This window comes from Oryctolagus cuniculus, chromosome 1, assembly GCF_051225735.1.
Source record: "Oryctolagus cuniculus isolate XC-2025 breed Fujian yellow rabbit chromosome 1, ASM5122573v1, whole genome shotgun sequence".
In the NCBI taxonomy this organism is placed as follows: Eukaryota; Metazoa; Chordata; class Mammalia; order Lagomorpha; family Leporidae; genus Oryctolagus; species Oryctolagus cuniculus.
Window position 1 is genome coordinate 10271052 of NC_142867.1, and position 27238 is coordinate 10298289.

At 51.7% G+C, this 27238-nt stretch overlaps 1 long non-coding RNA gene across 1 annotated transcript in view; it reads right to left on the reverse strand.

The window, feature by feature from the left end:
- LOC103352296 (uncharacterized) overlaps nucleotides 1-13849 on the reverse strand; it is a 29860-nt gene extending 16011 nt beyond the window's left edge. The window contains exon 1 of the long non-coding RNA XR_016216513.1: nucleotides 13644-13849. This is a non-coding gene — a long non-coding RNA (uncharacterized LOC103352296). The remainder of the gene's footprint in view (nucleotides 1-13643) is intronic.
- Between the last annotated feature and the right edge of the window lie 13389 nt (nucleotides 13850-27238).

Here is a 27238-nt window from a genome sequence, read left to right on the forward strand (position 1 = left end):
TGATTCCCTCATTACAGAGATAAGTAAGCCTCCAACCATGTCTGTCTTTAAAAACAAAAACTCTCAGTAAGAGACTGAAATGGGAGATGATCAGGGAAGGCTTCTTGGAGACAGCAGCATTTGAGAAGGGCTGGAAGGCTGCGAAGGTGGGCTGGCCTGGAGGACAGGCGCAGGTGCTCCAGGGCGGCTTGGGGCTGGAACAGGACATGAGTACGTCCAGCGGAGACCCTCCTCCAGGGGACAGCGGCTCAGGGACCACAGTCCATTCCCACAGCCCCGCGTGGTCTCCTGCCTGGGGTCTGCCTTACTCAGGGCTGACGGGGAGGCAGCCGAGGGAGGTGGCACTCGGAGGGCAGGGAAGAGGGGTGGGCTCACAGCTGCAGCACCACTGCCCTCTGTGTGGTCCTCAGTACACCGCTGGGCCTCTGGACAGCTTGTCCTCTTCTGCAGATGAAGTGAATGATAACTGTGGAACTCACAGACTCAAGGCCCCTGGGTGGGGGGCTCACTTTCCCAGGTCAATCCCCCAGCTTTGTGCCCCCGCCCTAAGCCACCCTGGCTTAGGCTGTGCTTCAGCCACCTGCTCCCCACTGGAGACAGGTGGCTCCGAGGCACCCAGAAGGAACCTGGCCACTTTGATGATCGTTCCCTGGTTCTGGCCACAAACAACGGCTGAGGCCTGATGCAATATTTTCCCAGGTAACTGCACAGAGTGCAGGGAAGGCAGGACAGCCCCATTGCGCGGGCGGTCACGCTGCAGTTCAGAGGGCACGGAGACACAGTCACCCACCACGTCATCAGTCAGGACGGGGCCTGAGCGCCGCGCCCTGGGCTGTTATGAGCACAGCCTCCCCCTCCTCCTAGCAGCTTCTGAGTCCAGGGGGCTGTGCAGAGGCCCCGGGGGCAGTACTAGGTGCGTGTCATCACACGGATGACGGCTGTAAGTCAAACAGCCTCCTCGGCCACTTCGAGTCTGTGCCAATACAATTCTGACGAGTCTGGGGTGGGGGTGGGGGTGGGGATGAAGCCCTTACACCTGACACCTCCACAACCACGAATCCAAATCGACTTCTCCGAGAGGCAGCTGCGTCTCCAGCTGTGCGGACGGAGCCCAGACAGCAGCGCTGCGTCCACCCGATAGCCCTGGACGTCCCCTCTGCCCACTCACATTCTGATTCGCTGGCCCTGGTGGTACCACAAGCTGAGCTCCGAAGGGAACGCTGGTCCCGCCTGTGACGGGGACTTGTTGATTTGTTCCTTGGGCTTCCTGCCAATCAAGGCTAACTCCCAGACACCCAAAGCCCCCCTCTAGGCAGGCTCGGCCCCTGGCCGTCTGCCACTCCAAGGACGTGAACTTAGGTCCCTGAGCCATTTATCGGGCTGCGGGGCCGCGTCACAAAGGACACACGAGCAGCCAGGGAGGTCACCGCAACGCTGGGCTTGCAACGGGCTGCCCAGCCTTGCTCCAAGCCTGGGGGATTAGGCAAGAGTCCCGCGGCTCTTCCCGGCGGCTTCTGACGGCTGCCCCTTCCGAGAGGGCGAGTATGGCAGCAACGTGGGCTTCTCGCCATCCCACAAACATTCCACAGCCCCTTTTACGGCCCTGGCATTCATGGAAAATCCCTGCAAATCCTTCTGAAGGTTTCCTTAAGAAACAACTCATGACAGGGCAGGCATTTGGCCTAGCAGTTAAGACACCCACGTCCCACATCCAAGGGCCTGGATCTGGTTTCTGGCTCGGGCTCCTAACTCCAGCTTCCTGCTGATGCACACCCTGGGAGGCAGCATGCGATGGCTCAACTAATTGGGTCCCAGCCACCCACGTGGGAGATCTGGATGGAGTTGCCAGCTTTGAACTTTAGCTGCTGTGGGCATTTGGAAAGTGAACCAGTGGATGGAAACTATCTTGCTGTCTCTGTCAAATAAATAAATAAACACACTTGATCTTGGCCAAAAGGCTGAGAAGCAATGGCAAATAAGTTATTTATTTATTTATTTATTTATTTAAAGATCTATTTTATGTAATTGAAAGACAGAGTTACAGAGAGAGGTAGAGACAGAGAGAGGTCTTCCTTCCATTAGTTCACTCCCCAGATGGCCTCAACAGCCGGAGCTGAACCTATCCGAAGCCAGGAACCAGGAGCTTCTTCCAGGTCTCCCACGTGGGTGCAGGGGCCCAAGGACTTGGTTCATCTTCTACTGCTTTCCCAGGCCATAACAGAGAGCTTAATCAGAAGAAGAGCAGCCGGGACTAGAACTGATACCCATATGGGATGCTGGCGCTTCAGGCCAGGGCTTTAACCCACTGCGCCACCGCACCAGCCCCAGTAAATAAATAATTTAAACAAGCAAAACAAATCATGAGATGGCAACTCCACTCATATTTATATATATTTTATATATATATAAACACACACACACATACACACATGAAAGAAACGAATATGTATGCCCACGAAACATATGTAGAACAGTCAGGGTGGGGCAAGTATTGTGGGACAGCCCATTAGGCTGAGGCTTGGGACACCCACTTCCCATATTAGACTGTCTGGTTCAAGTTCTGGTTATTCTATACTTCTGATCCAGCTTCCTGCTAATGTGCATGGCAAGCAGCAGATGTTGGCCAAGTAGTTGGGTTCCTGCCACCTACATGGAAGACCAGGATGGAGTTTCTGGCTCTGGCTTCAGCTTGGTCCAGCTCTGGCTATTTGGGCATTTGGGGGAGTGAACCAGTGGATGGAAGATCTTTCCCCCACCCCCATCATTTGGTCTTTAAAATAAATAAATAATTTTTTTTAAAAAAAGTTCAGGACAACTTAATGCATAATTGCCCCAAACTGAAAACATGTCGGGGCTGGTGCTGTTGCATAGCGGGTAAAGCCACTGCCTGCAGGGCTGGCATCCCATATGAGTGCTGGTTCAAGTCCTGGCTGCTCCATTTCTGATCCAGCTCTCTGCTATGGCCTGGGAAAGGAGTGGACGATGGCTCAAGGGCTTGGGCCCCTGCACCCACGTGGGAGACCTGGAAGAAGTTCCTGTCCCCTGGCTTTGGATCAGCTCAGCTCCAGCCATTGCAGCCATTTGGGGAGTGAACCAGTGGATGGAAGACTTTTTTCTCTGTCTCTCCCTCTCTCTATCTATAACTCTGTCTCTCAAATAAATACATAAAAATTTTTAAAAAGCAGTATAGGGAAATTTCAGGGTGTTAGAAATGCTCTTTGTCTGGGTGGTGATTGCGTAAGGGTAAGTGTGTAAGAGCGAGCGAGCGACAGAGAAAGAGAGAATGTGTACTTGCACAGCTGTATAAAAATCCTTCAAGTTGTACATGTAAGATTTTTGCACTGTATGTATCTTACGCTAAATTAAAAAGACCACATTCAAAATGTGTCTTTTTGTAAAAATGACTTATTTCTTTCTGTATTTCTTTCTGTATTTATTTCTCTGCAGTGGCAGAGAAAGAGAGGGATCTTGCAGCCTCAGGTTCACTCCCTACACGCCCTTAACAGTCATCTGGGTCTCCCACATGCGTGGCAGGGGCTCAGGGACTTCCCAGGTGCATCAGCAGGAAGCTGGATTGGAAGTGGAGCTGCTAAGACTTGAAGCAGTGCTCCAACAGGCAATGCAGGTGTCCTGAGCGACAGCTTAACCCACCGTGCCACAAAGCCCACCCCTCAAAATCCGCCCTTTAAGATACACATCTCAACTTCTCTTTTCCGACCAGTTGAAGCATCCTTGCAATCTCTCGCCTTCTCCTTTGGCCGGATGCTGGCTTGGCCAGCTCCATAACTGGCTCTTCAGAGATTTCCCAGTCTGAAGCATGTACAGCTCTGAACTGCTGCCCCCCTGACCTGCCCACGGAAGCAGCTTCTTCTCTTTGCCTTCGGTCCCCTTAACCTCAACCCCAGATAAAATGCCAGGGCCAAAAATAGAAGGGGAAGGTGCATCCTGAGCAGGGACCTGGTGTGAGAACTTGAGAAGAGCTGTGGCAGAAAACGTCTGGGAGCCTGCAGGCTACACGGGTAACTGTGGTTACCGCTGTAGAGAAGATGGTAAGGGGGCATTCAGGGCTGCAGAACAGCTCGAGTTTTAAAACAAATATCGGGGCCGGCACTGTGACATAGTGGGTAACGCTGCCACCTGCAGTGCCGGCATCCCATATGGGCGCCGGTTTGAGTCCCGGTTGCTCCTCTTCCAGTCCAGCTCTCTGCTGTGGCCTGGGAAGGCAGTAGAAGATGGCCCAAGTCCTTAGCACTAAAAAGGAAGACCTAGAAGAAGCTCCTGGCTCGTGGCTTCATATCTGCACAGCTCCAGCCATTGCAGCTATCTTGGGAGTGAACCAGTGGATGGAAGACCTCTCTCTCTCTGACTCTGCCTCTCTATAACTCTGCCTTTCAAATGAATAAATAAATCTTTTTTTTTTTAAATAAAATGAACATAAAGTCACTGAACTATTTCTGTCTTCAGAAGTTACAGGCCATATTCCCAAGCCCATACAGGGCAACCTTCTCGGCTGGTGATGATGGAGTGAGGGCAAGGAGGGAGGAAGTGCCGTAACAGACACCACACACGGCTACAAATGCTGGCCAGCCCCTCTGCTTACCAGAGCTGGCTCTAATCACAGCTACCCAATGCTGGCCAGCCCCTCTGCTTACCAGAGCTGGCTCTGTACAGAATGCAGCCTGCAATCACAGTTGAGTGCTCATCACTGATAATTTCATATTGTTTTCCTACTGGAGGAGCACCAGTGGATCTTCCAAGATACCTAATGTATTAGCTCAGGCTGCCATAACAAAATACCTGGACTGGTGGCTTAACAGAAATTTCTTTTCTTTTTTAGATTTATTTATTTATTTGAAAGGCAGAGTTACAGAGCGAGAGGGAGAGAAAGAGAGAATGAGATCCTCCATCTGTTGGTTGACTCCCCAAATGGCTACAGCAGCCAGGGCTGAGCCAGATGGCAGCCAGGAGCTTCTTCCAGGTCTCCCACAAGCGTGCAGGGGCCCAAGCACTTGGGCCATCCTCTGCCGACATCCTAGGCGCATCAGCAGGGATCTGGCTTAGAATTGGAGCAGCCGAGACTCGAACTGGTGCATATGTGGCATGCCATGCCACGATGCCGGCCCTTATTTTTTCTTAAGATTTATTTTATTTAATTGAGAGAGAGAGAGAGAGAGAGAGAGAGAGAGAGAGAGAGAGATGTCTTCCATCTGGGAGTTCGCTCCCCCAAATGGCCCCAACAGCCAGGAACTTGAAAATGCATCCAGGTCTCCCATGGGAGGGGCAGGGGCCCAAGTATTTGGGCCGCCTTCTGCTGCTTTCCCAGGCGCATTAGCAGGAAGCTCTATCAGAAGTAGATCAGCAGAGATTGTAACCAGCACTCCAATATGGAATGCATGTGTTACAGATGGTGTAACCCTCTGTACCATGACGCCAGCCCCAGAATTTGTTTTCTCACAGTTCTGGAACCTGCAAGTCCAAGTTCAGGGTGCTGGCAAGGCCAGATGGAGGCTCACTTACTGGCTTCCATACAGGGACCACCTGCTTGCTGTGCGTTCCAATGGGAGCGGCGTGTCTTCTTGAGAGGGCACTGACCCTATTGGACCAAGGCCCCACTCCTGTGACCTAGATGGGTTCCAAAGACGCCATCCCCAAATGCCATCACACTGGGGTTAGTTCTTCAACTTGAAAATTCGCATGGTGGGGCCACAAACCCTCAATCTGTAACATGTAATGCTTCCTAGACACGCAACAGCATTGCAAACCCTTTTCCATTTTGGGCTGCTTCTTCTGAATGTTACTTTATTCCATCAACAGATCCTTGTGGAGCATTTCTTATGTTCTAGGATCTCAGGATACAGCAGCGGAGGACAAAAATCCCCGTCCAAAGGGATTCTCCTTCAAGGCTGGAGGCCCCAACCTCAGGCCTTGGTTTACCTGTCTTGTTTTAATGTCTTTTCCCGCCTCTGGTGGTTGCACTCCGTCCTATGGCTGCAGGTGACAGTGTTATTGCGAAGACTCTCACCCTTCAATTTCCAGGCCCCGATCTCTCTCTGCTAGGGTTTGAAGGTGTCCCTGAGAAATTCCGGTGTTGAAACTTGATGGCAAATGTGACAGAATTAAGGGGTGGGGCTTGTAAGCGCTGACCAGGCCACGAGGGCTCCTCCCTGGGGAACAGGATAGAAACATCACGCAGCAGTTGGCTCGCTGGCCCTCCTGCCTTCCCCCATGAGGAGGCAGCCTCCCTTTCATCTGGGCAGCGGAAAGCAGCCGTCCCCAGACAGCGGATCCTGCGGGTGCCTCCGTCTTGGACTTCCCATCCTTGAGAAGAGTAAGAACTAAGTTCCTGTTCTTCATAGATTGTCCAGTCTCGGGTACTTTGTGGTCAGCCCGCCTCCATCACGAGTCTCTCTGTGGCTCTCACTCAGGGGTTGTGTGTGAACAAGGCAGCCACGGTGGCCACGAGTGGGGCCGCACACGAGTTCTCCCCCTCTACTGCCACTGCTGAATGTCTCCTGTTAGCAGACAGGCATGCACAAGCCAGCTGCCGCTGGCTTGAGAGAGCGAATTACTCAATTTTCAGGAATTTGGGGAGACAGCTGAGGTCATGATGGGAGCCTGAGATTGGCCAAGGTGGAGGTGTTTACCCCTCGGAAATCAGCAAATGCTACATGAGGGCTCCTACCCCACCCTGCCACCCACCCCCCCCAGAGGAAGCTGTTAAAATTATTAACTTCCACTGAGTAGAGACTGATGCTGGAGGACACGTGGGGACAAGTTGATTATATTGGAATCGAAATGCTTAGCAATTCATCCAATTCATCTTGACTGTAATGAACAGTTTTTCCTACCCACAGTCTCTGCCAGCACCGTTATCTGAGGATTCGCAGTGTTGGATTGGTTGACATGACACCTGCATTATCTAGCATGGGACTAAGGCATGTTCGTTTGAAAAAAACATAAGTGTAGCAATAGGCACATGACCATGGGATCCACTGGCCCCATCCCACAGGGCGCCACATAGACACTGCCAGCCAGCCAGAGTCACGGCACAGCCTTTTGAAGGTACAGTTGAGGCACCAGCTTGTGGGCAACACATACCCTAAGTCAGTGACCTGTGTAAGGGGCTATCCTCCCACTAGGTGGAAGAGAGGGGCCTGGGAATGAAGGGGTGGAAGGCTGAGGCCCTGCTTCCCACCTCTCAGTGGCAGGGCTGGTTGCCCCCCTCTTCACAAAGAGGCAGGAGTCCTGTGCCACAGGAAGGCTGGGGAGGACTATGTTGGGCACCTGAGTGGTTCACGGAAGGTATTGTCTGATACGCCCTTGCCCAAGTTTCTGTTGGTTTTATTGAGGCAAAATTGGTATACAATAAAATTCACTATTTTGAAATATGTGAGAGACAGAGAAGGCGAGAGAAAGAGAGAGAGAGAGAGCGCTCCTAGCCCCTGGTTTGCTCCCACAAATAGCCACAGCAGCTGGGTTTAGGCAGAGCTGGGCTGGGGTCCAAGCCGGGAGCCAGGAACACTATCTAGGACTTCCATGTGGGTGGCAGGAACACAACTTCCTTGAGCCATCACTGCTGCCTCCCATGTCTGCTTTAGCAGGAAGACGGAACCAGGAGTGGAGCTGGGACTTGAACCTGGACAGCCATGCATGTCACTGTGATCCCACTGTGCTTGGCATTTGCTAAGGACTAATTATAATAGTGATATACATATGTGTGTGCATGTGTGTTTCATAGATATATGATAGATGTGTGTGGTACATGCATGCGTGCACATGTGCTTCATGTGTATATGATGATGACAATATACATGTGTATGATTCATAAAGATCACAGAATTTGCAGACTTTTCATTCCAGTTTTCCACCAATACTCTCAAGTCTCCTGTGTGTGTACACATCAAAAACTTAATGAAAAATGCATATAATGAAAAAACCATGCATAGATTTCACACTCACATAAACTTTCTTCAAAGTCCATTTTTTCACAAACGTTTTAAAGCACCCTGTGTATGTACACAGGGTATGTATATATTTGTATACATGCATATATATAAAATCTTTGGTAAGCTTCTTATTTGCCACCCATATATATCCTGAGAAAGTGTCTACTGAAACATTTCCAACTTTTTATTGGGTTTTGCCTTCCTACAAGTGCGATATAGTTCTTTTTTTAAAAAAAGATTTATTTATTTGAAAGAGTTACACAGAGAGAAGAGAGGCAGAGAGAGGGAGAGGTCTTCCATCCGCTGGATCACGCCCCAGTTGGCTGCAATGGCCGGAGCTACGACAATCCGAAGCCAGGAGCCAGGAACTACATCCAGGTCTCCCACATGGGTGGCAGGAGCCCAAGTACTTGGGCCATCTCTTGCTGTTTTCCCAAGTGCATTATCAGAGAACTGGATCAGAAGTGGAGCAGCAGAGACTCGAACTGGCTCTCATATGGGATGCTGGTGTCGCAGGAGGCGGCTTAACCCACTGAACCACAACACTGGCTCATATTTACTGAATCTCAAGTGCCTCATGTGGTTGCGTTGGCAAGGTCTGTCCCAAGGGCTGGACAGAACTCACCCCTGGAAGCCCTTGGGTGGATATATGTTTCACAAACCCCTTCCCTCAATCTGTGGCGTGGCTTACTTTGTTAACAGTGTCATTTGAAGAGAAAATGTTTTTTAATCTTTTTTTTTTTTTTTTTTGACAGGCAGAGTGGACAGTGAGAGAGAGAGACAGAGAGAAAGGTCTTCCTTTTGCCGTTGGTTCACCCTCCAATGGCCGCCGCGGCCGGCGCGCTGCGGCCGGCACACCGCGCTGATCCGATGGCAGGAGCCAGGAGTCAGGTGCTTTTCCTGGTCTCCCATGGGGTACAGGGCCCAAGCACCTGGGCCATCCTCCACTGCACTCCCTGGCCACAGCAGAGAGCTGGCCTGGAAGAGGGGCAACCGGGACAGAATCCGGCGCCCCAACCGGGACTAGAACCCGGTGTGCCGGCGCCGCTAGATGGAGGATTAGCCTAGTGAGCCTTGGCGCCGGCTAGAAAATGTTTTTTAATCTTAATGAAACTCATTTGATTAATTCCCCCCTTTAGAGCTTACACTAGTATGTGTATTTGAAGACTCGTTCCCAACTCAAGATCGTATTGTGTTCCTCGCGTGTCTTGCTGTGGTCTTCATAGCTGCAGCTCTCACATGTTTTCTGACACTCAAGTTGCTGCAGTTTGGATGTGGTTTGTCCCCCAAGGGCTCCTGTGTTGGGAGCTTGAGCCTCAGCATGGCGGTGTTGGGTGGTAATGTGGAACCTTGAAGGGGCAGGGCCTCAGGAGCGATGAGGTCATTGTTTAAGGGAGACCCACCTCACACAAAATGCCCCAAGGGAGTCAGAAGTTAAGGTGATGGCAAATGCAGACACACAATTAAAAGAGACAAAACTTACTGTCAGAGTAGACATCCCTATTCAATGTCAAAGACACTGGGCTTTAGAAAGTAGCTGACACACACCTCGCCAGGCCCACCAAGGCCAGAACTTTTTGGGGGAAGGGAATGATCTCAGGAAAGCTTGCTGGGAAAGGGGCCCAGGGACCCAGGTCACCGGAGAGGCTGGCACAGGCTGAGCATTAAAAAATTTTATTTTATTTTATTTATTTGAGTTACAGAGAGAGGGAGAGACAGAGAGAGAGGTGTTCCATCTGCCAGTTCACTCTTCAAATGGCTGCATGGCCAGAGCTGTGCTGATCCGAAGCCAGGAGCCTGGAGCTTCTTCAGGGTCTCCCACACGGAAGCAGGGGCCCAAGGACTTGGGCCATCTTCCACTGCTTTCCCAGGTGCATTAGCAGGGAGCTAGATTGGAATTGGAGCAGCCGGGGAGCCGGCGCCGCGGCTCACTAGGCTAATCCTCCGCCTTGCGGTGCCGGCACACCGGGTTCTAGTCCCGGTCGGGGCGCCGGATTCTGTCCCAGTTGCCCCTCTTCCAGGCCAGCCCTCTGCTGTGGCCAGGGAGTGCAGTGGAGGATGGCCCAGGTGCTTGGGTCCTGCACCCCATGGGAGACCAGGAAAAGCACCTGGCTCCTGGCTCCTGCCATCGGATCAGCGCGGTGCGCCGGCCGCAGCGCGCCGGCCGCGGCAGCCATTGGAGGGTGAACCAACGGCAAAGGAAGACCTTTCTCTCTGTCTCTCTCTCACTGTCCACTCTGCCTGTCAAAAAAAAAAAAAAAAAAAAAGGAATTGGAGCAGCCGGGACTCGAACCGGTGCCCATATGGGATGCCTGCACTACAGGCCGGGGCTTTAACCAGCTGCGCCACAGTGCTGGCCCCAGGGGACATCGAGCCCAGTTTGGGGGAAGCAGGCCCTGAAGAGATTCCTCCTGGTGAGTTCAGACCCGTGTCCTGACCCTGAGAGGACCAGAGTTCAGGTGAGGAGAGAGACCAGCAGCCAGACGCCTTATCGGCCCCAGTTCTCTGCGTGACTTGGGCAAAGGCACTTCCCCTCTTGGGATTTCAGCTTCCTTAGTTGCAAAAGGATTTGGGCTTTGCTGATCTCCAAGTCCACCTTTTCGCACTGAGATGTGAAAGTTCTTCCTGCTCTTTTGTTCCCCACCCCCTCCCTTTTAAAAATGTCTATTCAACCCGTTACTGGTCCTGCGCCAAATCCTCCAGGCGTGGGAGGCAGTTAGCCAGGGCTCTAAGCCTAAGCCCCTGCTGGAGGGACGCAGCCAGCCCCCATGGCCTGCTGGGTTAGCCGAGGGCACGGCGGGAGGGGCTCCAGGGGCCTGCCCCTTCCTCCCTTCCTCTCCAAGGCCAAGGGTGCGCTGATGCGGGGTTGCCTTCCCATCCCCCCGCCGCCCCTACTTTGCAGGCTTCCTACCTCACAGGAGACCCCTTCTAGCTGGAGCCCTTGCCCTTGACTCCCCGCAACCTTGAACAAGGGCCTTAACCACTTTGGCTCTCGTGGGCTCTGAAACTCACGCTTACTTTTCCATACCTTAATTGTACGGACAAACAGAATGCCAGACTGCTGCGGTTTGGAGGGTGCTCGGGACTAGAAGCAGGCCAGACTGACGCCCTCCCACAGCTCCTGGCCGGCACGCCCAAACTGCAGCGCCTTCCAGCACGTACACGCTCGGCAGAACAGGGTGGAAGCTCGTTCTAACAAATACTTATCACCGATGACAAGAGCTAGGTTTCCATGACAAGATCCAGGCTTAGATAAAAACAAGCCAGCGAGGGCTCCGGGAAGCCTGCCCGATCTTCACGGTAACTAACGTGTCATCACCACCTTTGTACCTTGGAGATAACGTGTGGACACACAAAAACCTTGAGGCTGGCAGACCTCAGCAGCTTGGTCTCTCTCTACCAGCCCCTCCCATCCTACTGTTTGGAGCTTCTCTTTTCCTCACTTAAATAAAGCTTCGCTTCTTCTACTCTCACCGTCATGTCCGGTCTTGTAAATCGTCGACACCAGCAGACGAATGCAGACGCCTCTCCGTACGTTGGGAATGTGATGCCCCCCCCCCCCTGCAGTGGTGTTAAGGAGGTGGGGCCCTGCCCCTGACCAGGGGAGGGATCTGCCCTTGGGAATGGATTCCTGTCCTCAAGAGCGGTTTGTTCCAAAAGCCAGTTCAGACCCCTCCTAATCTGTCTCACATGCTGTCCCCATGTGTTGTCACCGTGAGACGCCGGCCAGGTGGTGACGCAGCAAGAAGGCCCTCGCCGGCTGTGGCCACTCCACGCGGACTTCCGGCCTCCGCAACCCTATGGATCTCTGTCGGTCACACGTTGTTCCGTCTCAGGGACCCTGCGACAGCAGCAGAGAACGGGCTCGGACCCAGCCCAGAGGACTTTGAGAGCTTATGACGTAAAACTGATTCTAAAAAACATATTTCAGGAGGCGCTGCACGGCTGGCACGTCAGATTAAGCCATCCCGGGGGAGCTCATTAGGTCATGGGCGGCCCCGCTCAGAAGATGTGAATGTATGAATAGTTTTTCAGGGATGCAAGTTAGCTCTCCTGAGAGCAGGTTGCTCTTTATTAATTTTTGAATGGCCAGGGAGAGAGAGAGAGATGGAGGAGAGTTCTTGTATCTGCAGGATTATTCCCCAAAGGCCTGCCACAGCTAGGCCTGGGCCAAGCCAATGGCAGGATCCTGGAACTCCATCTGGGTCTCCCACAAGGGTGGCAGGGACTCAAGTACTTAAGTTACCACCTGCTGCCTCCCAGGTGTGCACTGGCAAGAACCTGGCCTAGAAGCAGAGCTGGGACTGAAACCAGACACCCTGATAGGGAATGCACGTGTTCCAGGCCGTGTGTGTGTGTTTTTTTAAAACCCAAATTACAGGCCGGCGCCGCGGCTCACTAGGCTAATCCTCCGCCTAGCGGCGCCGGCACACTGGGTTCTAGTCCCGGTCGGGGCGCCGGATTCTGTCCCGGTTGCCCCTCTTCCAGGCCAGCTCTCTGCTGTGGCCAGGGAGTGCAGTGGAGGATGGCCCAGGTGCTTGGGCCCTGCACCCCATGGGAGACCAGGAAAAGCACCTGGCTCCTGGCTCCTGCCATCGGATCAGCGCGGTGCGCCGGCCGCGGCGGCCATTGGAGGGTGAACCAACGGCAAAGGAAGACCTTTCTCTCTGTCTCTCTCTCTCACTGTCCACTCTGCCTGTCAAAAAAAAAAAAAAAAAACCCAAATTACAGTTCCACTCAACTGCTCCTTTTTGAAAAGATGAAGAACTATTGCTTTCTTTTTTTGTAAAAGATTTATTTTTATTTATTTGAGAGGCAGAGTTATAGACAGAAAGAGGGGTCTTCCATCCGTTCACTCCCCAAATGGCCACAACGGCTGGAGCTGACCGATCTGAAGCCAGGAGCCAGGAGCTTCTTCTGGCTCCTACGTGGGTGCAGGGGTCCAAGTAGTTGCACCATCTTCTGCTGCTTTCCCAGGCCGTTAGCAGGGAGCTGGATCAGAAGAGGAGCAGCCGGGTCTCAAACGGGCCCCCATATGGGATGCGGCCCGGCAGGCAGAGGCTTAACCTAGTACGCCACAGCACTGGGCCCCTCAACACAGCTTCTCCCTTACCCCTCTTTCTTTTTTAAATCCCATTCATTTGTCCTCTGGACAGCCCAATACGGCCTCTGGTCTAACATCGTTATCTCCGGACACATAAGAGGTTTTCACGTGTGGGTCACAGGAATGGTTTCTCTGTCACTATCGGATCACATGCAGAACTGAACTCCGAACCGATTGTTAGACCCAAGCAGTGTCTTAACCACTGCACCCAACACCCGCCCCTGAGAGCAGGTTGTTACAGAAACAGCGAGCCGGCTTCCTGTCCCCCCGCGGGACCTCTTCTGCGGGCGCTCCCACCATTGTGATGCTTCCGCCGTGAACCCTCCCCAGAGGCCAAACCGGCGAGGGCTGCCTGATCTTGTACTTGCAGCCTCCGGACCGGGAGCTGGGAGCTGCGTAAGCTTCTTGTCTTCACCGAGTACCCACTTCAGGTGTTCTGTTATGGCAACAGAGACAATACTTGTATTGCTCGGGGCGCCTTCGAAGACGCGAGGCTGTCAAGGCAACCGAGGTGGGAGCCAAGGCAAGCGTACCAGGCAGGGTGCAGGGGTGGCTGGCCCGTCCCGGGGCGGCTGAGCAGCCTGAGAACTTACGGGGACTTTTCTGCGCGGAGCCCTCGCCTGCTGACTGCCTGTCCGGGCTCCTGCCAGGCTGCAGACGCCGTCCGGTTCTAGTCCAAGGACAGTGCCCTCAGAGGCTGCCTGCTCGCTCCAGGTGTGGTTCAGACACAGATGGAGAGAGGCCAAGAGGCTCAGCGGCTTTGTTCTTTCCTCTGCAGAGACGATGGGCCCGAACGAGGCTTAGAAAAGGACAGAAATGTGGGTTAAGAGGAGAGAAAATGGAGGAAATAGGAGGCTACCTCGAAAAGCTCGCAGAAAATGAACTAAAGACAGGTTTATATAATCATATTTATATAATAAATATACATATTTATTATTTGAAATCCCTATTGAGGGAGTCTTCAAAATGTTCATGGAAAATGCATATTATGAGAGTCTCAGGCATGGCTTTCAGAATTTGCATCAAAATATACATTTTAAAAGAAATTTCCTTTTTTTAAAAAAAAAAGATTTATTAATTTCATTTGAAAGGCAGAGTGACACACACGAGAGAGAGAGAGAGAGAGAGAGGGCTTTTTTTTTTTTTAAAGATTTTTATTTATTTATCTGAGAAGTAGAGTTACAGACAGTGAGAGGCAGAGACAGAGATAAAGGTCTTCCATCCACGTCACTCCCCAAATGGCCACAACGGCCAGAGCTGGGCAGATCTGAAGCCAGGAGCCAGGATCTTCTTCCGGGTCTCCCACGTGGGTGCAGGAGCCCAGGCGCTTGGGCCATGTTTCACTGCTTTCCCAGACCATGGCAGAGAGCTGGATCAAAAGAGGAGCAGCCGGGACCAGAACCAGCACCCACATGGGATGCTGGCGCCGCAGGTGGAGGATTAACCTACTGCACCATGGCGCCAGTCCCAAGAGGTCTTTCATGCACTGGTACACTGGTTCACTCCCCAAAAGCCAGTAGCCAGGACTCCATCTGGGTGTCCCACAGAAGTGGCAGGTGCCCAATGGAGCATTTCTACTGCCTTCCCAGGTGCATTAGCAGGGAGCTGGATCAGAAGCAGAGCAGCTGGGGGCCAGCATTGTGCACAGGGATTACGCCACTGCCTGCAATGCCCTGCATCCCATAGGAGCACCAGTTCCAGTCCCAGCTGCTCCACTTCCAATCCAGCTTCCTACTAACGCACCATGGAAAGCAGCAGAAGATGGGCCCCTGCTATTCACGTGGGTGACTTGGATGGATGGTGAAGCTGCTGGCCATTTTGGCCACCTGGAAGTGAACATATGGATGGAAAATTTCTCTCTCTGTCTTTCATTCCACCTTCCAAATAAATAAAATAAATCTTAAAAAAAAAAAAGCGTAACAGGTGGGATTCAAGCTAGCACTCCAATATGGGATAACAGCACTGCAAGCAGTGGCTTAACCTGCTGTGTCACAATTCCAGTCCCCAGATAAACGTACCTTTAAATTCCATTTTCCTAGGAATATTTGGAAGTGCTCTAGTGTGGGACACTGTGGACAGTCAGAGGTGAATTTGTCATATGCTGCCCCCTGAGCAAAATACTAAGTTCTAAACCACAGGAGAAGGCACACAGAGCTGCTACATGAGTATCTTCAACCTCAACACGGAAAACACTGGAAGTGAAGTTCAGTGACAATAAAAACAAGGCTAAAAAATGCTGTAATTGGCCGGCGCCGCGGATCAATAGGCTAATCCTCCACCTGCAGCACTGACACACCGGGTTCTAATCCCGGTCGGGGCGCCGGATTCTGTCCCGGTTGCCCCTCTTCCAGGCCATCTCTCTGCTGTGGCCAGGGAGTGCAGTGGAGGATGGCCCAAGTACTTGGGCCCTGCACCCCATGGGAGACCAGGAGAAGCCCCTGGCTCCTGCCATCGATCAGCGCCGTGCGCCGGCCGCAGCGCGCCAGCCATAGTGGCCATTGGAGGGTGAACCAACAGCAAAGGAAGACCTTTCTCTCTGTCTCTCTCTCTCTCTCACTTTCTACTCTGCCTGTCAAAAAAAAATGCTGTAATTAATATTATAAGTAGAGTTCTTACTTAGAACAAAAACAGAAAGGGCCATCACCCCATAGAAAAAACTTTCAATGGATATGAGCTGGTAACTCAAGAAACAAAAATAGTACATGTGAAAAAGTGCCCAGCCTCATTAGTAACAAGGAAGTGCAATACAGTCACCTCCCCCCACTCTCATCTTCAGTTTTGCTTTCCATGGTTTCGGTTACTCACAGTCAGCCATGGTCTGAAAAATAATAAATGGAAAGTTCCAGAAATAAACAATTCGTCAGTTTTAAATTGCATGGCCTTCTGTGTAGTGTGATGAAATTTTGTGACGTCCTGCCTGGGCTGTGAGTCATGCCTTTGTCCGGGGTATGCCCGCTGCAAATGCCGTCTGCCCATTAGTCACGTAGAAGCTGTCTCGTTTACCAGATCCAAGCGGTCCAGTTCCAACGTCACATCGCAGTGCCTGCGTCACTCACCTCACGGCATCTCAGGGTGCAGCCTTTCTTTCTTTTTCTTTTTTTTTTCTTTTTGACAGGCAGAGTGGACAGAGAGAGAGAGAGAGAGAGAGAGAGAGAAAGAAAGGTCTTCCTTTTTTTCTATTGGTTCACCCCCCCAAACGGCCGCTGCGGCCAGCGCGATGTGCCGATCAGAAGCCAGGAGTCAGGTGCCAGGTGCTTTTCCTGGTCTCCCATGGGGTGCAGGGCCCAAGCACTTGGGCCATCCTCCGCTGCACTCCCAGGCCACAGCAGAGAGCTGGCCTGGAAGAGGAGCAACCGGGACAGAATCCAGCGCCCCAACCGGGACTAGAACCCTGGGTGCCAGCGCCGCAGGCAGAGGATTAGCCAAGTGAGCCGCGGCGCCGGCTGGTGCAGCCTTTCTACAAGGGCATTTGGAAAATTGGTGGACGTATGGAAAGGAGGGGTAAGTTTATTTTGGTGCAAAAAAACTTGAAATTCATGCACAGCTGCATAGTTCTTTCATAATACGCACTTCCTGTGAACTTTCTGATGAGCCCTCGTATCATCTTGCATCATCACACAAGAAGGGTGAGTACAGTAAAGATATCAGATATTTCCAGAGACAGAGTCCGCATTTGCGTAACTTTTACAACAATACATTGTTGTAATTATTCTATTTTAGCATGTCATTGTTGTCCGTCTCCTCCTCTGCCTGATTTAAATATTGACTTTTATCATAGCTGTGCATGTATAGGCAAAAACACAATATGAGTATATACAGTTCAGAGCTCTTCGGGTTTTCTGGCAGCCACTGGGGTCTTGGGACAAACCCCCTGTCAATATGGGGAAACTAGTGCGTAAAACACAGTGCGAGGGCAGGCATTGTGGTGCTGTGGGCTAAGCCACGAGCTGGGACACTGGCATCCCATGTCAGAGTGCAGGTCTGGTCTCAGCTCCCTGCTTCTGATTCAGCTTGCTGGGACAGAGTGGAGGGTGGCCCAAGTGTTAGACCTCTGCCACCCCTATGGGAGACCCAGATGGAGTTCCTGGCTCCTGGCTTCAGCCTGGCCCAGCCATGTTTTTTGCTGTTGTTGTTGCTTTTTATTTGTTTGTTTTGGCTTTTTAAAGATTTATTTATTTGTTCGAAAGGCAGAATTACAGACAGAAGCAGAGGCACAGAGAAAGAGACAGAGAGAGAGAGAGATTTTCCATCTGCTGGTTCATTCCCCAAATGGCTGCAATGCCTGGAGCTGGGGCAATCTGAAGCCAGGAGCCAGGAGCTTCTGGGTCTCCCACGTGGGTGCAGAGGCCCAAGGACTTGGGCCATTTTCTACTGCTTTCCCAGGCCATAGCAGAGAGCTGGGTCAGAAGTGCAGCAGCCGAGACACAAACTGGCACCCATATGGGATGCCAGCGTCGCAGGTGCTGGCTTTACCCCTATGCCACAACGCCAGCCTCTGGAAACACACTCTTGTCCTGGTTGCCATGACCCTGACCTCCCCTGGTCTCCTCCTTCCGTGCCACCTGTTCTTCTCGGTCGCCTTTGCTGGGGCCTTCTTCTGTCTAGCATCTCCCTGTGCATGTTCCTCAGGGCTTTGTCCCAGGTCTACCGGTACCAGCCCCCAGTCTCCCTGGGGTGGTTTAATGGCTTCACAGGTTCATTAGCACCCAAGGCCCACGATCCCCAGACCTACATCTCTCCCCAGAGCTCTCTCCAGCTGCCAACTAGATGGCTTTGCCTAGTACCAAAAAGGAGTCTAGGACTCAGAACATTCAAGTGTAAACTCATGCTACTCCTTCCACCTGCTCCCATACCACCCTCTCCCTTCTCTTGGCCAAGGGCATGGCTATTTGCCCAAAACAAAAAGTCACTATTGGATTTTCTCTGCCATGTCATGTTCAACCAACATAAGGCCCAGCCCTGCATTTGGTTCCATGCCCATCAGCCCACCCATTCCCACACTGCAGCCAGAGGGGTCCTTTGTGTCAAGTGCACTCCTGCCCCTTTGCCACTTCAATCTGGCCCAGATTTCTCACTTCCCTTCGGATAAACTCCACATTTCTGACCACGGCTTACATGATCCGCACACCTCCAGCAGGTGTAGCTCCTTTCTTACCACTGCCTGACTCAGCTCCAGCTCTCCCTGCAGCATCCCCTGCCAGTCACCAGTCCCCCTTTCTAGCTCTCAGGCGTCCACACAAGGGCCCCTCTCGCCACCTCCCTGCTTTCCAGAACAGGGATCTCATTCCGTACAATCACCTCCAGGGGAAGGAACAAACGGCAAGGCCCTCCCATCCCTGGGGGCACCGAGGGAGAAAAAAGTTGCAGTGGGCAAACCGAGCCCACCAGTCATCAGGGCTCCTGGCCCTCCTTCCTTTCTGGGGGTGATGCCTGATAGCAGCCCCGGGCTTGGGAGGAGCTTCCAGAGTCGCTAATGACCCGCACCTCCAGACCTAGTCATTCTGTAATGCAGAGCCGCTGCTGCCCAGGGAGACGAGTAACAGCTGCCTTACTCAGCTTCCGGCTGCAGAGCCATCAGTGGGCCCCGGCCTACCTGTCAGCAAACAGTGGGGAGCTTATTATCGAATCTTGACATGATTTTGAGGAACCCTGATGGAAGGGGAGGTCCAAAACTCATTCTGAGGTTGCCGCAACCCTGGATGGAGCCCCAGCGCCGCCTCCCCACTGTCCCCTGAGGACCCCTTCCCTGTTCTCCCTGAGTGTAAGGAGGCCAGGAAACCCTGGCTGCTGAATAAGCCACAGCTTGTTCTGAGCTCTGAGATGTCTCCAGGCTCTAGGACTACATTCTTGGGACTTTACTAGCACTATGGAAACAGGCTCCAGCTCATCCCAGTCCCACACTGGGACTTGCTTAAGCGGATCGGGTTATGTCTCACTGACCGCTGGGACAGGAAACAATTTCCGTTTGGATGCAGGAGGCCAGAGCCGATCCCTCTCAGCCCGCGGCCCCTTCCCTGGGTTCACTGCACCCCAGACGAGTCTGGGAGGACAGCCAGTCCTGCACTCACCCTGAGACCCCTGAGTTTGCTAAGACCTTCTGTAAAGTGGCTCACTTGCCAGAAACCCCAAAGCCCTTGTCAGTTTAATCCTGCAGCTGGGGGGTGGGGGAGGAGATGGAGGCTGGGGGTGGGGGCTGGAATCAGATTGTCCTTGACCTTCAGAATCCACTTGAGAAATTCACAGGAATTCCAGAGAAGCTTGGAACCCATCCTGACTGGTGACAAGGAATGATACTATGTCCTGAGAACATGGAGGGAGGGTTCCTGCACATGAGGCACGGGTGGGGAGCCCGTGACGATCTCCCTGCTGTGCCTCTTGGACTAGGAGGCCAGTGCCTCTGGGAGTACACAAGGTCACAGGATGAACTTGGCCCCTGCGCCAGGGTTCTCATCCACTGTCTCCTGCTGTCCTGGTACTTCAGGGGAAGCGTCTAAGACACAGAGTCCCCGCAGAGAACACCCAAGAAGTAATGTTGTTTGTTAGCCCTAAAATCTCTTCCCAACGGTTCCCTTGGAAGGAAAGCTATGAATTCTGAGTAATACTCAGACTCAATTCCCAGTGCATCTCCAGAGCTGCCCAAGAAAACGGCCTCTTTTATTCATCTATTCTTGGGTGTCTACGAGCCCTGCACAGTGTAGAATATTGGAAATAGAGGCTGGTGCCCTGACACATGCTTGACAGTAACTTCCCAAGGGTCCCTGGCTGCTGAAGTTTAGTGGGAGAACAAAGGATCAAGTGTGAGTTTCCCAGAGCGAGGCACAGAGACCCTGAAGAAAGGAGCTCTGCCTTTGGACTACAGCGGCCACTGTACTGAACTGCAGTGCTGGAGAAAGACCCTTCCCCTTACTAAAGGATACTGTCCCAGCTTGAGGCTTGGAGAAATAAAGCAACCAGCCCAGGGCCACACAGAGAAGTGAAAAATGTGGCTTTGGTTCTTAGCCCTGATGCTAAAACTCATGCATGCTCTGTCCTCTGTGCCTCAAGTCCTTGAGAGAAGGTATTCTTAGTGCCAACCCTGGCACTTAGAAATGTTGTGGGTGGGGGGTGGGGGGATTCTTCTCCAGGGGCTGGGGAAGGCCGGGGAGTGACTGCTGCAGGGTAAGAGGTTTCCTTCTGGGGCCAGACAGAGGTGACGATTGTAGAGCGCTGTGCATGTACGAAACACGTGAGCTGTGCACTTTAACACGGCTAATTATACGTTACATGAATTTCAATTTAAAGAAGAAATAAATAAAACGAAAGGGCTTCTCTTTACTAGGTCGGGCGTCGTGGCTCCTCCCCGCTGTCTCTGCCGAATCGCCGAGGCCGTGCATGGGCAGCAAGGGATTCAGCTTCTGGTGCAGAGGGTCTCCCTCCTAGAGAACCCATCAGTCTGTCTCCAGAAGCTTCTGAAAGATCAAGTCTGAGGTCTGGGTGCCCCAAAGTATCCACTGTGGCCCAGTTTACATTGCCGACCCCACCACGCTACAGGAAAGCAATTTTTAAAAAAAATGAGACCCCTATGGAGAGGTTTATTTTAAAATGTGACGCTCACATCACCAAATTCCACGGATGTTATTCAGGGAAAGTCAGAAAAGCAGATTCCATTGCTATGACAGAGACAAATGGCCCCTGGTCAAAGTTCAGGTATAGGTTTGGGTTCCAGGGATAATTCTAGAACAAAACTGCAGAGGGGACCTCTCAGACAGGAATTACTGAAGATGCTACTTTCTGTCATTTCACCAAAGTGATATTAATCCAGTTTTAAACACTTTCATGAGCCCCAGAGTCTCACGTCTAGAAACACACTTTCTTGGCTGGAATAACAAAGACAGTAAGAGGACCAGGGTGACAAGAGCCACTTGCCAAGGCCTCTGAACCAGGGTGGGTGGCCAACACCACCATTTTCACCCTGATCTCATCTGAAAGGTCTTTTTTTTTTTTAAGTAATTGATTTGTTATTTGAAAGGAAGAATGACAGAGAAGAAGGGAGGAAGGGAAAAAGAAAGAGGGGGGGAGAGAGACAGACAGACAGACAGACAAAAAGGAAGGAAGGAAGGAAGGAAGGAAGGAAGGAAGGAAGGAAGGAAGGAAGAGAGAAAGAGGATGAACCTCCCCAAATGGCCACCCAGCCATGGCTGGGCCAAGCTGAAGCCAGGAGCCAGGAACTCCATCCAGATCTCCCATGTGGGTGGCTGGGTGACGGGGCCCAAGTGCTTGGGTCATCATCTGCTGCCTTCCCAGGTGCATTAACAGGAAGCTGGATCTGGACCGGAAGCAGAGCAGCTGGGGCTCCAACCTGCTGCACCACATCTGGAAGGCCTCAATTTGTTTAGGAAGCTATAACAAGATGCCGTAGATGGGGCAGTTCGTAAACAACACACATTTATTTCTCGCAGTTCTGGAGGCTGGGAGGTCAAGGTCACAGTGCTGGCAGACCTGGTGTCTGGTGAGGACCCAGTCCCTGGTTCTTAGCTAGACGGTGTCTTTTCACTGTAACCTTACACGGTGGAAGGGCCAGGCTCTCTCTCCCTCTGGCTTAGAGAACTAGTCCCATTTGTGAGGGCTACGCTTTTGGAACTCCCACCCACTAACAACTTCACCACAGGGGGTTGAGATTTCAACACATAAATGTTAGGGAAACACAAATATTTAGAGCCTAACATTGGCCAAGCCACAAGAGAGACCCAAGTGCTCCACAAGAACTTCAGGGCTTTCTCAAGTCCTTGGCTGAGTGCTGATGGGAATATGTGGGAGTCGGGGAAGAACCACCAGAAAGTTGCATGCCAGATGGCTCCTGGGGCACACCCAGGACTAGAAGTGGTCCCAGCAGCCAGAGTGCAGAGCCCTTATAACACAAAGGGCCATGCCTTGGAAATGGGAATGAGTCAGACCCGCATCCACAGCTGTGATGGACCCACCCTGAAAAAGTTTAAAAGCAAGTCTCAAGGGCATCAAACTGATTCCAAGTTCCTAATTGCTCACCACAACGAAGGCAAACGCTATTTGAATAAATACAACCACTCCATCCTGTGTCAGTGTAAAATCGACAATGTCTGGCAGCTGATCAGATATTACTGTGTATGCAAACAAGCAACACAAATGGCCCCTTACCCTGGAGACGAATCCGTCAATAGCAACAGATCCAGGATTGACAGAGATGATGGAATTAGCAGACATGAGTGCTAAAGGACCTATTGTAAACATGCTCCCGATGTTCAAGTAGTTAGAGTATAACAGGAACAATACAAGGAAGGAAATGAAAGATACAAAGAGACCCAAATGGAACTTCTGAAGATGAAAACTATAATCTGATACGAACAGTACACTGGATGGGATAAACAGCACAGAAGATAGGGCAGGAAAAAGGATCAGTGGGCCTGAGGCATATAAATAGAAACTACCCCAAGGGAAGAATGGAGAAAGACAAACCAAAAATAATTAACAAAAAATTAAGGATGTGGGGCTGGCATCGTGGCGCAGCAGGTTAAGCCACAACCTGCAACGCCAGCTTCCTCACTGGAGCACCAGCTCAAGTCCCAGCTGCTCCACTTTCAATTCATCCCCCTGTTAATGCACCCAGGAAAGCAGGGCAAGATGGCCCAAGTGCTTGGGCCCTGCCACCCATGTGGGAGACCTGGACGGAGCTCTAGGCTCCTGACTTCAGTCTGGACCAGCCCCAGTCATTGCGGCCATTTAAATCAGCCAGTGAAAGCACGCTCTCTCTCTCTCTAACTCTGCCTTTCAAATAAATAAATTTTTTTTTTTTTAAATTAAGAGCTCATCAGTGACTTGCAGACACTACCAACCACTCTGACACATTACCTGAATGATGACAGTGGCCACATGCCTCATCTTGAGCTGCAGGACTCTACCCACCTCCCTTGGACCTCTCCAATCTCGGCTCCTTCACTCTCTCATTCATCCACTTCAAGCTAGCCATGCTGGGCTTCTCTTGGTCCACACATGCTGCTCCCCGTACCTGGAGGTTCTCCCCACTCCCAGCTGACTTTTTTTTTTTTTGGACAGGCAGAGTGGACAGTGAGAGAGAGAGAGACAGAGAGAAAGGTCTTCCTTTGCCATTGGTTCACCCTCCAATGGCCGCTGCGGCCAGCACACTGCGCTGATCCGATGGCAGGAGCCAGGTACTTCTCCTGGTCTCCCATGGGGTGCAGGGCCCAAGCACCTGGGCCATCCTCCACTGCACTCCCTGGCCACAGCAGAGAGCTGGCCTGGAAGAGGGGCAACTGGGACAGAATCCGGCGCCCCGACAGGGACTAGAACCCGGTGTGCCAGCACCGCAAGGCGGAGGATTAGCCTAGTGAGCCGCGGCACCGGCCCCAGCTGACTCTTACACCTCTTCTGGATCTCAGCTAAATGTCACGTCCTCAGAGAAGTCCTCCCTGACGTCCCAGCCAAGCTCAGTGCTCTCCGCGCTCTTACCACCCACTCTTCTCCATGGCAGCATTTCGCACATTTGAGATGAATTAATCACAGATTTAATGTTTTCTTCCTTACAGTCTTAGAGTTCAGTGCCATGTGCCTAATGCCTGGGCCCCTTGGCTGGAACCATCTCTGTTGTGGCAAGAATTCCCTGGCTTGATATCCGCCTCCTCAGCTTGGAACCACAGTCTCGACTCAGCTCACGGCAGCCCTCCTGGCTACTGGCAAACACCATGCCTGCCACAAGCAAAGGGTCCAGGGGAGCCGGGGGCCCAGAAACCCACCTGCATTATTACTGTGAGTTCTCCAGACAAACAGAACTCAGAGAGAGTGGTGGGGAGGATGGTTTGCATGTTCTGGGGTCCAACGAGTTCATGATCTGCAGGGTGGGCTGGCTGGAGACCCAGGGCAGAGCCATGTTGGGGTCCAAGTCTGAAGCTCTGTCTGCTGGCAAAGTTACCTCCTGCTCCGGAAGGTCGGTCTTTACTTTAGGAAGACCTTTGGATGAGGCCCACGCCCATCATGGGGGGCAATGTGCTTTGCTCAAAGTCCACTACTTTAACTGTTAATCCCATCCGAAAACACCATCACTAAAGCATCCAGAATAATGTCAGACCAAGTATCTGGGCCATGAGGGCGAGCCAAGTTGACACATAAAATGTGAACCCCTCATACATCCCCTCCCTCTGAAGCCGCCCCAACCCCAAGAATGTTCTTCAAACTCTCAGGCCTCGGCTGTGGCTTTCTCACCTCTGCCTGGACCTATCACCCCGCTCTCAGCCGAGTGAGTGGCTGTCTAATGCATGTCTGTGCCCCCAGAGACGGTCTTGGTGCCTGACTCATAGCACATGCAAACTGAATGCAATGGGCTAAAATGTCAGGCCTCCCTCACGCTGAGGACGCATGCTCCAAAGAGCTCTTCGGTGCCTGGGCTCACATGCATTTACCTGGGGATGAAGCAAAGTGGAGTTCAGGGGAGTCAGGAGAGGCAGGGACGCTGGGCCCAGGCCCCAGCAGCTGAGAGAGACGCCCTTTAACCTCTGCTTTGCTGATTCCATAATTAGGAGCACAGGACTTTCCCACAGGGAGCCACAGGGGAGAAAGAAAACATATGGGCTTTGTAGTCCACATAACAGGAGCCAGATGCCAGCTGTTGTCTTAAAATTCAGAGACAAACAGATGAATGGTACAACAGAAAAATAGCTAAGGATATAAGCCCAAGTCAAAGAAACAAAAAAGGAGAGAGCGAGAGAGCTTAATTTCATTAAGTCACACACACACACACACACACACACACAATATAGGACATAAGTTTTCCTCTAAGAGATGAACAGAGATATAAAAGAACAATAATATCCAAGGTTGGCCAGGCTGCAACGGAACTGGAAACCCCACACAGGACAGCATAAATCACAAGAGCTCTGGGAAAACCGATGTGGAGGTCTTTAAAGTTCAAATGTGCAGACACACTGGGGCTGGCATTGTGGTGCAGTGGGTTAAGCCGCAGATTTCGATGTTGGCATCTCATATCAGAGTATTGTTTCAAGTCCTAGACATCCTGCTTCTGATCCAGCTTCCTGCTAACGTACCTGGAAAAGCAATGGAAGATGGCCCAAGTGCTTGGGTTCCTGCCACCTACGTGAGAGCCCCAGATGGAGTTCCAGGTTCCTGGCTTCAACCTGGACCAGAACCAGCCATTGTGGCCAGTGGGGCAGTAAACCAGTGGTGAAAGAGATCTCTCTCTCTCTCTCCCTCCCTCCCTCCCTCCCTCTCTTTCTGTAACTCTGCCTTTCACGTAAATAAGTCTTTAAAAGAATGTGCAGACTCTTTGAGGGAGCAAGTCCACATCTAGGAACTTATCCTACAGAAATTAGCAAAGATAAATGTATAAGGATGTTCAAAGAAGTACTAGTGTTAATGGCCAAAAAGAAAAAAAGCAATTTTAAGTACATGACAATAGTTCATAACATGTGATCATATGCAGCTATTTACAATATAGTATGAGGTACATGCTCTAACATGGGAAGGTTTCAGTGAAAATAATAAAGAATATAAACAAACCAGGTATGTATCTACTAGCTGTGCCTAGAAAAAGTCTCTGCAGAAATGCACACAAAAGCCTTTCTGGGGATATTCGCATTTTCTGTTTCTTTTATGTTTGTTATAATAAGCACTTATCACGCACACTGCTTTGGAATAAATAAAAGGAATACAGAATGCTTCTTGCTTCCCTTACTAGTTGCTAGCAAGTGACTGCCTCTACTGACTCAAAGATTCTTATTTGTAGAGTGGTCAATAAGAGCATCAGCCTAGGAGAGGTCAACGAGGAAACGCCTACAAGAGCTCAGAGACCGAAGACTGGGCTTAGCAGACGCGTGGGCCCCCTGTGTTTCGCTGTGTTTCCCAGAACTCCTCGCACCTGCTGGCAGCCTTCTGGGAGGGCCTCCTCAGGGTCCCAACGCTCACGTTAATGACTAAAGTCACCCTCCTGCAGTTCCTTCCCTCTCTTTAGCGAAGAACATGCCTGGTGTTTTGGCTGAGGCCAAACAGCTGGCCGGCTGCCAGCCCTGGGGCGAGGGTGAGGGTGAGGGAGAGGGGACAGAAGGCGGGCAGCTGACAGCAAACAGCTCAGCCCTGGCCGTGGCCTCCCGTTCCTACCTCCCTCTGCGCAGAGCCGGCCTCCTCTCTGGGACTCTTCCCAGGAGCTGGCCGTATCCTCCCTGTGCTTGTTCTTGGCTGTGCTTCCCTCTACTCCATTCCACCCGTCGTATCTGCTTTACAACTTCCGGAAACTCATTTCAAGCCCTTGCTGGCTGATGGCCCACCCTGTGTTCCTCAGGATTAAGGGTTTCATTTTGTTTCTTTTTCTAATTTTATTTCACTTTTTTTTTAAAGATTTATTTATTTGAAAGTCAGAGATATAGAGAGGGAGAGACACAAAGAGATCTTCCATCTGCTTGTTCACTCCCCAGATGACCACAATAACCAGGACTAAGCCAAGCCAGGGGCCAGGAGCTTCTTCCAGGTTTCCCAGTGAGGCAGAGGCCCAAACACTGGACCATTTTCTGCTGTTTTCCCAGGCCATTAGCAGGGAGCTGGATCAGAAGTGGGGCAGTCAGGACATGAACCAGCGCCCACATGGGATGCTGGCACACCAGGCAGTGGCTTCACTCACTATGCCACAATGCTGATCCCTATTTTCCTTTCTTATATTATTGAATTATTTATTTAATGTATTTGAAAAGCAGAGAGATGGAGACACACACACACACACACACACACACACACACGAACAGAGAGAGACAGAGAGAGCGTCCATCTACTGTTTACTCCCTAAATGCCCGCAATGGCAGGGCTGAGCCTAGAACCCAATCTATTAGTCTCCTGGGAGGCAGGACTCAATGACTTGAGTCTCCCACTGAGTGCACATTTAGCAGGAAGCTGGATTGTGGAACCAGCTAGGGACTCTAACCCGGACACTCTGATTTGGTATGTGGGAGGCCAAATGTCAAGTGTCCCAAGTGTCACCTTCATAGCTACACCAAATGCCCCCCATCTTTTCCTCATTTGAACGAACGATCAGGGATGGTGGACGACAAAACACGGGTGCAGTGTGCTCCTTAGCAAGGGAGTGTAAAGGCTGTCTGCTTCTACATCAAATTCAAATGTCCCAAGAGGTCTGACTTCCCATTGTGAACATTTATGT